This window comes from Balaenoptera borealis (genome assembly GCF_965194805.1).
Source record: "Balaenoptera borealis genome assembly, chromosome: 1".
NCBI lineage: Eukaryota > Metazoa > Chordata > Mammalia > Artiodactyla > Balaenopteridae > Balaenoptera > Balaenoptera borealis.
In genome coordinates this window covers 179,377,350-179,390,275 of record NC_138860.1, presented here as the reverse complement: position 1 = coordinate 179,390,275, position 12,926 = coordinate 179,377,350, and the positions used below count along the sequence as shown (strand labels likewise).

The 12,926-nt window shown below is 43.3% G+C and overlaps 1 long non-coding RNA gene across 12 annotated transcripts in view; it reads left to right on the top strand.

Annotated features, from left to right (window-relative positions):
* LOC309633907 overlaps window positions 1–12,926 on the top strand; it is a 29,985-nt gene that overhangs the window by 1,615 nt on the left and 15,444 nt on the right. For 7 of the 12 annotated variants that reach the window (XR_014247759.1, XR_014247760.1, XR_014247761.1 and 4 more), the window contains exon 2: window positions 1,029–12,686. This is a non-coding gene — a long non-coding RNA (uncharacterized lncRNA). The remainder of the gene's footprint in view (window positions 1–1,028; window positions 12,687–12,926) is intronic. The other 5 variants (XR_014247757.1, XR_014247758.1, XR_014247762.1 and 2 more) reach the window with 5 other exon arrangements.

Below are 12,926 nucleotides of genomic sequence, written 5' to 3'. Positions count from 1 at the left end.
ATGCTTAGTGGGCATGAGAAGAAGAAAGGAGTTGGATGATGCTAAGATTTTTCGCGTTATCAACACTGGAAGGATTTGCCATTTATTGATCTGTGGAAGATTGTAGGGGGAGGAGCAGGGGTTTAGGTGTTTTTAGGGGGAGGAGCTGGTAACAGTCAGTTTGGGGCAAGTTATGTTTGAGATGTCTTTTGGAGATTTAAATAGAGATGTCAAGTAATCAGATACGAAAGTTTGGAGTTGGTGATAAATTTATGAGAACTGTCAGCTAATAAATGATATTTTGAGGTACTTAAAAGCACGAGACACCTAGGTGAGCTCACTTAGGAGATCAACGTAGAGAAAAGAGGTCAAGAAGAGAAAGAGGAACCAGCAAGGAGCCTAAGAAGGAGTAGTGACCTAGGAGGAAGGAAGAAGACCACGAGAAGGTGGTGTCCTTCCTGGAAGCTAAGAGATAAAAGCATGAAGGAAAGTTTTGTGAAAGAAGTGACATTTGAACTGTTTAATTGAAGAAAATAAGATTGAAAGGGAGTCTTGCTATTCAAAATGCATTACCTGTATTTTCTCATTTAATCCTCCTTACAACCCTATGAGGGCAGTGCTGTCATTTCTATTTTACAGATGAGGAAACTGAGGCACAGAGAGGTTAAGTAACCTGCCTGAGATCACACAGCTAATTTTTTCAAAGCCAGGCAGTCTGGGACCAGAGCCCACACTCATAACCCCAGGTCTGATTTTGTTGCTCCCCTCCTCAAAAACCTTTAAAAATTAAGTTCCCACATAATAAGCAGGCTCAGGACCAACCCAGAACTCAGAGACAGGTTAGTTACTCCATCTCTCTCACACATCCCCATTTCTGCTGCTTTTGATGCATCTGCTGCATTCTTGACTGTCTGGCATCCTCAGCTTGCTTATAGCCCTATTCCCTCAACATTTCAGCCTGCATGGGGTTCATCCTGGTGACCTTGTCCCTCCTTTATTCTCTGCATCAGCTCATTCTATTAACTGGCAGATTCTTTTGTGTTTCATAGTTCAAATCCCAAGACAGAATCCAGTTAACTCATCTCATCTTTTAATGATGACATCTCATTGGACGGGTCACTGGCCAGCCCACAGATTGGCTGCCCACAGGTCAGATCCCACCCCTTGACCAGTCAACTGTTGCTGTGAGCATGGAGGCATGTGGCATTAAACACAGCTGCCTTTGAGGGCCTGTGGGTAGGAGGCAAACGCCATTAATATTTTTAGTACTGTTTCTTCTTTCCTCTTTCCAAAACCTAATCTCCTTGAAGTTCATACTATCATATTTTTCAAACTGCCACCCCTCCTTTTTCTCATGAACTGACCTCCACCTCCCCTCCTGCACCTTACTTTATGACTTGAGCATCCGTAAGCATAATCCATGAGATATCTTATTTTTCTCTTTATTTTTGATTGAAGTGAAGCTGATTTACAATGTTGTGTTAGCTTCTGGTGTACAGCAAAGTGATTCAGTTACACACATAGGTATTCTTTTTCATTAGAGTGTATTACAAGATATTGAATGTAGTTCCCTGTGCTATACAGTAGGACCTTGTTGTTTATTTTATATATAGTAGTTTGTATCTGCTAATCCCAAACTCCTAGTTTATCTCTCCACCCCTTTCCCTTTTGGTAACCATGAGTTTGTTTTCTCTGTGAGTCTGTTTCTATTGTAAATAAGTTCATTTGTATCATGTTTCAGATTCCACGTACAAGTGATATTATATGGCATTTGTCTTCCTCTGTCTGACTTACTTCACTTAGTAGGATAATCTCTAGGTCCATCCATATTGCTGCTGCAAATGACATTATTTTGTTCTTTTTTTTTTTGGCCGTGCCACACAGCATGCAAGATCTTAGTTCCCCGACCAGGGATCCAACCCGAGCCCCCTGCAGTGGAAGTGCAGAGTCTTAACCACTGGACTGCCAGGGAAGTCCCTTGTTTTTTTTGGTGGCTGAATAATATTCCAGTGTGTGTGTGTGTGTGTGTGTGTGTGTGTGTGTGTGTGTGTACCAGATCTTCTTTATCCATTCATCTGTCGATGGACATTTATGTTGCTTCCATGTCTTGGCTTTTGTGAATAGTGCTGCTATGAACATTGGGGTGCATGTATCTTTTCAAATTACAGTTTTCTCTGGATATCTGCCCAGTAGTGGGATTGCTGGATCATGTGGTAATTCTAGTTCTAGTTTTTGAAGGAACCTCCATACTTTTTTCCATAATGGCTGCCCCAATTTACATTACCACCAACAGTGTAGGAGGGTTCCCTTTCATGAGAAATCTTATTGACTTCTCACCGATTTCTTCCCCACCATTGAGTACCCCCGCCCCCAAATGCCCACTCCCATGGTCTTAAAGCAGACTTATTCTCACCAGGAATTGCACTATCTCAGAAAACACAATCACAGAATCTCAAATCTGACTTTAACATCTTTACTGCAGTATCACACACAAGCATTTCTTCAACCTCATCCAGACCTGCAAATCTTTTGACTCTGCCAGATTTTTGCATTTATTTTCCCACTGGTGCTCACTTCCCTCCTCACCCACTCAGTCATAATCAATATACTCACTTCCTTGCAAAACCTCATAACCCCTTTGCCCCTCTCTTTTCTTCTAGCTTGCCCAGCTCTAGTTAAACAAAGCTCTTCCCCTACTCTTTACCTGTCTCAGAATATCTGAATATTGCTGGAAAATTAAAACTGGCAGATGTCACTTTAAGTTGATGTCCATGAATTTCAACTGAACCCTCAGTCCTGCCTAGCCTTCCTACTGTATTTTCCTGATGTATTCAATTCCCCACACTCTACAAGGATGATTTTTCAATCGTCTTCCTTTGTCCCCTTCTCATCCTTCACTCTAAGCAGATGAGCTTGCCTCATGCTTCACAGACATGATAGAGTCAGACAGGAACCCTCTCCTCTACCAAAAATTCTGCATCTTGCCCAGGTTTTCTGCCTTCCCTGCTTGCTTTTTTTAATTGAAGTATCGTTGGTTTACAATATTGTGTTAGTTTCAGATGTACAGCAAAGTGATTCACTTATATGTATATATATATGCCTTTTTTTCAATTCTTTTCCATTACAGGTTATGATAAGATACTGAATATAGTTCCCTGTGCTTTTTTAAAAATTTATTTTATTTACGTATAGGTGATTTTCAATGTTGTGTTAATTTCTGCTGTACAGCAAAGTGACTTCATTGTACATACATATACATTCTTTTCCATTATGGTTCATCACAGGCTATTGAATATACTTCTAGTTCCTTACTCTGGATTCCCTTCCTTAGTCACTCATTTCTCCCCCGTCCTGGATGATTCCCACCTGCTTTAAAAAATGTCCCAATATTCTAAAAAAATGTTTTTAACAACAAAAATCTCTTTGATCCCACATCTCCCTCCAGCCACCTCCCCCATTTATTTGCTCCCCTTAGCATCAAAACCTCGTGTGAGTTCTCTGCAGTGGCTGTTTCCACATCAGCTCCGGTTTCTCCTTAAATCAGTCTGGCTCGAGTTTCTGCCTCCACCTGTCGATTTGGAAACTCCATGTTGCAGAAGCCAGTGGTCACTTCGGGGCCTTGTCTTACTGCTGACCTCTTGGTATTATTATTTTTTTTAATATTTATTTGGCTGTGCCAGGTCTTAGTTGTGGCACGTGGGATCTTCATTGCCGCGTGCAGGATCTTTAGTTGCGGCATGCAGGATCTTAGTTAGACGACCAGGTATCGAACCCGGGCCCCCTGCACTGGGAGCGCGGAGTCTTAGCCACTGGACCACCAGGTAAGTCCCTGACCTCTTGACATTATTACAGTTGGCCGCTCTCCTCCTTGTTACACCTCTCTTGGGACTCAGGGTTCCTCTGAGTTCCCTTTGATGCCTCCACTTCCTTTGCTGAAGACTCAGTTCTGGGGTCCCTTCTTTTCTGTATCTAAATGCTCTTATAGTCACTGTGGGTCTTCAGCACCTGGAACATAATAGGTGTTCAGTGAAGGTCTGTGAAATAAGATAATAGCATCCGCATCATAGGATTATTGCGTGAAAAGTGGACCAAGAATGAATAATAAAGTAGTGGCAACTTTTAATTGAGTGCTTACTATGTGCTAAGCTCTTTTCTTGTATTATCTCACTGAGTCTTCCCAACAGTCCTTTGCACTAGGAATTCCTATTATTACCATTCTTTAGAAGAGGAAGTTGAAGCTTAGACAAATGACTTGCCTAAGTTCACACAGATAATAAGTGGACAGGGAATTCCCTGGCGGTCCAGTGGTTAGGACTCGGTGCTTTCACTGCTGAGGGCGCGGGTTCAATCCCTGGTCAGGGAACCTTAGTTCCTGCAAGCTTCATGGCTCAGCCAAAAAAATAAAAATAAAAACCTTTAAAAAAAAATAAGTGGATGAACCCATCCTCACTTTGGTCTTTCTGACTCAAAGTCAATTCTCAGAATCACTAAATTGAGATCATATGTAGGAAAGTGCTTTGTAAACAGCAAAAGACGATGTTACTACAGTACATAGCAGCACACAGCATGGCAACTTGCACATAGTAGGTGCCCATGAGTGTTTGCTGAATTGAGGCAGGGTGGGAGGAAGTCCCACACCAAATAGTACCATCACCCGAGGAAGGAAGAAGCAATCTTGAGGACCTCGGAGACTCAAGTCAACCTTCCACCATACGCTGAATCTTTTGTGATGCTCATCAGCTAATATAAGACGCGTAAAGTGGGCATTACCCAGACATTTGCCCAACATGGTTTCTATCTTTCCTCCTTCAGTTAAGTCTCCACAGCTGGAACTGTTGGGTTAATAAATGCACAATCATTCCAGGGGGCTGGGGCTTGTTTAGCTCCTAAATCACCTCTGATTTTAACAGGCCAGAGCGTGCTCCCTGAGGTGGGGATCTTCTCAGATTACTAACAGTGGTTTTAGATGTTTTACTGTGTGTCTGGAGATAGGAAAGAACCCTAGAATTAGCCAACTTTTGACCCCTCACTACACTGAATTCTACAGACAAGGGGTTTAAACCATATCTGTTTTTAAAAATTTTATTGAAGTATAGTTGATTTACTTTTTTTCTTTTTTTAATTTTATTGACCATATTCCTTGAACATTCTACCTCCATATACTAAAGTTCTAGTGGGATTCAATGTAAGGATCTTCATTAGGAAGAGTACCAGGAGGGAAGATACGTCACCTGGTAATTCCATCTTCCCCATCTTCAGCCGGGTTAGTGGTCTTTTCTACAACTTATCCCTTCCTCATTCTCAGATGTTTAGTTTGCGTGGAGTTGAGCCCACCCCCAGCTCCTGAGGACAGGATCCTGATTGACTGAAGCCAAAGTGTGGCCTTGGTTTGAGGATAGGCCCTTGACCTAATTTGGGCCACAGTGCTCCCTGTAGAACACTAATTAAACTCTGCCTGAAGGGGGATGGTCCATCAGGTAAATGTGGGAAATGCAGTAAACAATATTCCTACTCGGGGATTCTGTTTTTTTCAGGAACCTCAATTATCCCATCTCTCCCCAGATTGTTGAATTACTCCCTCTCAACTAGATGATTACTGTGGTTTTAAACATGCATAAGTGTCTCATATGTTAAAAAAAAGGAAGAAAGAGAAAGAAGGAAAAAGCCTACATGGATCCCTCTAGCCCACCACCCTATCTCCTGTCTTTCTCAGCTACAGAATTGTCAGTATTTCCTCTCTCCACTTCTACTCCCCCTTCTATTCCATCCCTCCTCCACAGAAATGACCCTCAGGTCACCCCTACCTCCATGTCGAAAAGCGCATGGACATGTTTCAATCGTCAGCTCCTTTGACTCCGCAGGAGTACTTGACACTATTGGTCACTTCTTCCTCCTTAAAGCACTCTGGTCCACAGGCTTCCATGACATCGCGTGACTCTCCTGGTCTCAGTCCTACCTCTCTGACTGCTCCTTCTCCGTTCTTTGCAGACTTATCCTCTTCTACGCAACCCCTAAATGATGGGGTTCTCTCTTCCTCTGACTTTGCGGCTTCTCCTTAGACAATTTCATTGACGCTCACGGCCTCAGTTACCAGCAGGCCTCAGTCACGTCCCCACTCCTGGAGCTGGCAGGGATGGAGACCCCGTAATGGGGGAGGGGAGCTGTTTCCCACGTAATGGGGAGGGGAAGCAGGGTACTATTCACAAAAGAAGGAGAAAGGGAGGCTGAAGAGCAGAAAAAAAAAAAACAGATGGTCACTACAAGCATGCATTCTGGGTAAGCTCATGCAAATTATCAAAACAGGCTCCTTTTGGGTCTCAGAAATTTCTCATCATTGGAACCCTAAGCAGGACTGAGTACAGGCCCCCAAAATGCTGATTTCCTCTGTAGACAGAACACTGTGTGGTTTGCAAAGGAGGCAGCCTCGGCTAGACCACTAAGATCAACTTTTCCCACCCGCAGCATCCTGAAAGAACACGTAGCAAGAAGGTGGAGGGAGACAGACCACTAGCACTCCACTTCTTTTAAACACACCCCATAGAGACACATATGTAGAGAACAAACGTATGGACACCAAGGGGGGAAAGTGGCAGGGCGGTGGTGTGATGAATTGGGAGATTGGGATTGACATATATACACTAATATGTATAAAATGGATAACTAATAAGAACCTGCTATATAAAATAAATAAATAAAATTCTAAAATTCAAAAAACAAACAAAAACACACCCCAAAGTCATCAGTGCCAAGGGGATGCTTTGTCTGAGGTTAGACATCCTCTCAGGGCTTTTGTTTTTGCTTTTCTTTTTTTTTTTTTTTTTTAATTAATTTATTTTTAGTTTGGGCTGCATTGGGTCTTCGTTGCTGCGCATGGGCTTTCTCTAGTTGCGGCGAGCGGGGGCTACTCTTCGTTGCGGCGCACAGGCTTCTCATTGCGGTGGCTTCTCTTGTTGCGGAGCAGGGGCTCTAGGCGCGTGGGCTTCAGTCGTTGTGGCTCGCAGGCTCTAGAGCGCAGGCTCAGTAGTTGTGGCACACGGGCTTAGTTGCTCCGTGGCATGTGGGATCTTCCCGGACCAAGGTTCGAATCCCTGTCCCTTGCATTGGCAGGCGGATTCTTAACCACTGCGCCACCAGGGAAGTCCTGTTTTTGCTTTTCTAATAGGTACCTGGGAGAACTCACAGCTGCCTTCTGCTGGACTAGAAGTATTTGTATCCTGACCATCTGCGAGGTCTTGCTCAGAGTTAGAGAACAGCTTCTCAAATGTGGGCCAGCTGTTGGAGCTTTAATATGCATATTTGGGAGAAGTCATATTTAGTTTATTATGCCGGCCGACCAGCTGCTCACTAGGCTTGGGATGACCTCTACAATGCATCTAAGGCTAACCCTTCAGACTCAGAAGAATGGTCACCTCTTCCTTCATGCAGTATTTTCTGCCTGTCCCCTCAAAAGCTGAGTTTGGGGCTTCTTTCTTTGTGTTTCCGTGGAAATGCTGTACTAGGTACACCTTTTCACTTGTAATTTGCCCCTACTACTCTCTGGGCTCCTTGAGGCAGGGACCATGAGTCACATCACAAACAATTAGGACAGAGCTGGAATATGGTGCTCTATGAATGAAGCCCATTGTTCTCTGCATCTGTGTCTCTGTTTCTGCCCTGCAAACTGGTTCATCTGTACCATTTTTCTAGGTTCCACATATATGCGTTAATATACGATATTTGTTTTTCTCTTTCTGACTTAACTTCACTCTGTATGACAGTCTCTAGATCCATCCACGTCTCTACAAATGACCCAATTTCGTTCCTTTTTATGGCCTAGTAATATTCCATTGTATATATGTACCACATCTTTATCCATTCGTCTGTCGATGGGCATTTAGGTTGCTTCCATGTCCTGGCTATTGTAAATAGTGCTGCAATGAACATTGGGGTGCATGTGTCTTTTTGAATTATGGTTTTCTCTGGGTATGTGCCCAGTAGTGGGATTGCTGGGTCATATGGTAGCTCTATTTTTAGTTTTTTAAGGAACCTCCGTACTGTTCTCCATAGTGGCTGTTCCAATTTACATTCCCACCAACAGTGTAGGAGGGTTCCCTTTTCTCCACACCCTCTCCAGCATTTACTGTTTGTAGGTTTTTTAATGATGGCCATTCTGACCTGTGTGAGGTGATACCTCATTCTCTAATTAGTGATGTTGAGCATCTTTTCATGTGCTTTTTGGCCATCTGTATATCTTCTTTGGAGAAATATCTATTTAGGTCTTCTGCCCATTTCTTGATTGGGTTATTTTTTTTTTTTGATATTGAGCTGCATGAGAAGTTTGTATATTTTGGAGATTAATCTCTTGTCAGTTGCTTAATTTGAAAATATTTTCTCCCATTCTGAGGGTTGTTTTTTGTTTTGTTTATGGTTTCCTTTACTGTGCAAAAGCTTTGAGTTTAATTAGATCCCATTTGTTTATTTTTGTTTTTATTTTCATTCAGCTTTATTTTTTGTTCAAGTGAACCATTGGAGTGCAGAGCATACGAGGACCTTGTTGAGGCTGTTAACGCCTCTGACCAGGCTAGACATGGTGACCTATTTATCTAAGGCAATCAATGCCACTGTAGTCAGAAAGACTCCATATTTGGGCCAGAAAGGAAAGCAAAGGCCAAAGGCAGAGGAGTGATGGCAAGTATTCAGTCTGGTAGGTAAAGTGACTAAGTGGAGAAAATGAACCACCAAGTCTAAAGGTAGGCACACTGAGAGCCAAATGCACAGGGGAAAAGTGCAGGGCATGGTGGGACGGGTGGTTCAGCGCAGAGCAATGCCAGTCGTGATGGGACCCATTTCTAATATTCATCGTGCTACCTTCTTTATAGCTTAAAACTGCCAGATAGGATCAGACATACTTGGTCTGAGATCCTGTAAGATCTGGCCCAGTTTAAAACCTGTATGAGAAAACTCTGATCACCAGAGATATCTCTCTGTCAGGCAGCATTGCCTGGACAACTGGCATGGCAGTTCTGTTAGGCTTTATCTTGATGACCTTTTGTTCTCTGCCCCACACTACTCGTGATTGCTACAGGTATGTAGCACTGCCAAGCTACAGGGTCACCTTTTCCATTTCCTCTTCCTGGGCTCAAGCACTGTCTACATTTCCTAGCCTCCCTTGAGTTAGGTTGTGGTCATGTGATGGGGCTGTGACGAATGGAATGTGGGAGGAAGTGAAATGGGCCACCTCCAGGTATGACCATCAAATGCCCCTTGGGACCTACCCCGTACTCTCCCTCTCTCTCTGTTCATCAGCCAGCCGAATGCAGAGGCTCCAAGTTGGAGGAAGCCTGTATTCCATTCAGGAGAGTCTACTGAAAACATCCAGTCAGACTGTATCCTAGGGGGAAAATAAACCTTTGCTGTAAGCCACTAAGCACTGAAGGTTGTTTCAGCAGCTAGCACTCCCCTGACTAATACAGGTCTAAAAAGCTACCCATGATAGCTTCCAACATAGCAGAAAATGATTGGGATGATAATATTGAAGCAGGATTTCCATGAATGTGTTAAGGTTCCACAGGTACCTCAAGGTGGAGCCAGTGAAGATGGACAGAGGTCACATCACTACAGAAAGGTGAGCCAGGATTTGACTGGAGTTTTGTCTGATCCAAAAAGCCTATCCTTTTTTTCACTTCTCCACATTACCCCAGACAAGGAGGTGTTTAGATGTTTTGAGTGATGATCATAATGATGACAGACTCTAGGATTCTGTGTAATTTACTCCCTGGCATATTTGTGCTACATATTCCTGCAGCACATCTACCGCTTCCCACAAGCCAGTGAGGTTGGATACAATGACATCCTGTAATCTTCATTTTTATATTGACATCGTGCCCAGGTACTCAAAGGAGGGTAGCTAAAATTATTATTTTCTCCAGCCTGCAACCTAAATGTTTACCAGTCTGGTAGAAGCCTTTGGGGACCATGCCATAGAGGTATATAGGTCTTCCTTCTCCTTGTACTCCTTCCTTCCTGTCCCACCCATTCCAGTCATAAGCTGGGCTCCACGCCTCTTCTAGCTGAATAATTGCATCTTCTATCTCTCTGCAATGGTGAGAGAGCAGGTGACTGAACCTCCATATTCTAGTTTCCACATCTGTAAAATGGGTGTATGATACCTACCATGTACAATTGTCATGAGGTTTAAATAAGACAGGCAATAAATTGGTGGCATATCATGTGCTCTTTGATTTTATGGATGGTCCCCTCCCCTGCCCCCAACAATCCTCACTGCTGTTACGGAACATCAGACGGTTCTTGGTATTTCGTAAATACATTTGCCGGTCTTACTACATTGTGTGTGTGTTTTATGCCTGGTTATGTCAGCCTTGTATATTTTTGACCTTAAACTCTAAATAGGCCGAAAACCCATGGTTGCTAAATATTTATCGGTCCCAGGTACCATACAATTCATTCATTATCTTCAACCACAATAAGAGATCATTGAGCACTTTCTATCTTATGAGCTTTATGTAAGGAGGCTCCTGGAATAAGAGTCTGTTTCTGCCCACAAAATCCATCAGAGGTGATTTTAAATATGTAAATATTTATTTATTTGGCTGCGCCGGGTCTTAGTTGCGGCACGCGGGATCTTCATTGCCGCGTGCAGGATCTAGTTCCCTGACCAGGGATGGAAGCCAGGCCCCCTGCATTGGGAGTGCAGAGTCTTAACCACTGGAGCACCAGGGAAGTCCCCAGAGGTGATTTTAAAGGCACAGTGGCTTATTCTTCTTCAAAATAGCTTTTTAAACATCTGACTACGGAAATACATGCTCATTGTAAAAATTATAGATACAACAGCAAAACCAGAAAATTATCCAAGGAATAATCACTGCCATCTTTTTAGAACCTATCCTTCTAATCTTTTTCCTTTCCATATACATACATGTTTTACAAAAATGGGATCATACTGCATGCACATTCTTGTTACCTGTTTTTTCTTACCTGAGAACATATCATGAATGTTTTACATGTATTAAAGATTCTCCTGTGGCACAATTTGTAATTCTAGTTTAGTATCCATCGTATGGATAGATGGTGATTTTTTTAAAGCAATCCCTTTGTATTGTACAGTTTGGTTATTTCCATTCTTCCACCATTATTAGCAACAAACATCTTCATATGTATTCCTCTGCTCACATCCCTAATTATTTTCTTAGAACCCACAAGTAGAAGTTTGCTTCACAGAAAGAGCACACTATCCAGGCTTTTCCTAACCATTGCCAAGTTTTCTATTAGAAAAGTCCTACAAATTCACACTCCCACCAGCAATGTATGAGAATGCTACAATAAAGGCTGTTGGCCAAGATGATGGTTATGAAAAAAATAATCAAGAAGATAAGTATTTGCTAAAGGCTCTCCCCACGCCAGCTGTGTTTATTTGTTGAACTCTATAGCCATGTTCCTTGGACCAAACACTGAAGGTTCTTTAGACTTTTAGTTTATTTAGTGCCTCTTTGAATACTCTGAAACTTTGACCCAAGTTTTATCCGAAGAAAAGGAGATTTCTGGTAAATATGGTTTCCAGTTTGGAAACTCAGCCCAAGTACTTCCATCCCTCATCTCAGCGTGGACCACCTCTGTGGTTTTAACTGCTGGGAATCAGTTAGAAAGTGCTGCTGCTGACTTGGAGCTGAGAAAAGTGCTTAAAAGAAATGAAAGAGCTGGTCTAGGGTGAAAAAGTCATGTTCCAAGGTACAAAGGAAAACCAATAACAACCCAAGGGTTTGGAGTTTCATTTGACCTGCTCTGATAATATCACTATGGTGATGGTCTCCATAAACAGTTGCAAAATAGCAAGATGAAAAAGAACGAGCAAGTTCCACCCAGGCGATCTGGAGTTATTTTAGGGATCAAGGCAATGTCATCTGGGGTAAATATGGAATACAAGGTCTGTTCTTTTAATAATCATCCCCTTCTTTTGTGAGGCCGAACAAAGGCCTGGCACGTCAGACGTTTGGGCTGAAAGCAGCACTGACCTAGTGTCTTCGGGGCTCAGGAGAAAGCACAGCCAAAGGAATGGAAATAATGGTTCATAACACATGCTGGGATGATTCTTCTCACACCCTTGGCCTCTGAGACTGCTGAGCCTGATGTAGAGTCCAAGGGTGGAACAAGGGTGATGTTCTCGGGAAGGGCTGGCCTGGTTGAGAGGCTGGGATGGGGACCCCAGGGAACTGAGCTTGGTTGTCTGCCCCTGACCTTGATTCCTGGGCCAGAGGGGGTGGAGGGAAGCATCTTCAAGTCCACAAATCTGTCTCTGGGGCATTAGCATCTGCTGCAGATGACAACTGCCACTCCCATCCTCATGCTCTTCTCTTTGAACCCCTGACTCAGCCAGCTTCAGTCCGAAAAGCAGAACTAGCTATTTTTTGCACTAAAAAAAAAAAAAAAAGTCAGGCAATACAGTTGCTGAACTCCTTCCTGACCCTGAAACTCTTACTCTTTGCACTTAACCCCTTGCTCTCCCCTTATTCTTTTCGCTTCCTTCTCTTCTAGACTCCTAGATTGCAAGCTCCACCATCATCTCTAGCGAAGATCTTCAAAGGAAAGGGTTGTTCTGCGGCCACGGAGGCTGGAACAATGCCTGGCACACAGAAGGTTCTCCATGAGTGTCAGCTGATAGGAACTGAATCCAAAACCCCGTGCCTACCCTGCCGTGGACATTTCTCCAGCAGGTCTGAGATGATGGCAGTTTGTTTATTCACTCATTCGATCAATATTTATTCACCACCTATGGGGAACCAGGACTACTTCTGGGGACTGGGGCTACAGGGACGAATGAGATCCCAGGGCTCTGTCCTTATGGAGATGACACCCTTGTAGACCCTAATATCTGAGGGGTGAGCACAGCTGTCATCACAGAGCCTGCTCTGACCATTGGACATAAAATCACCCTTCCGTTTTATTTTTCTTCC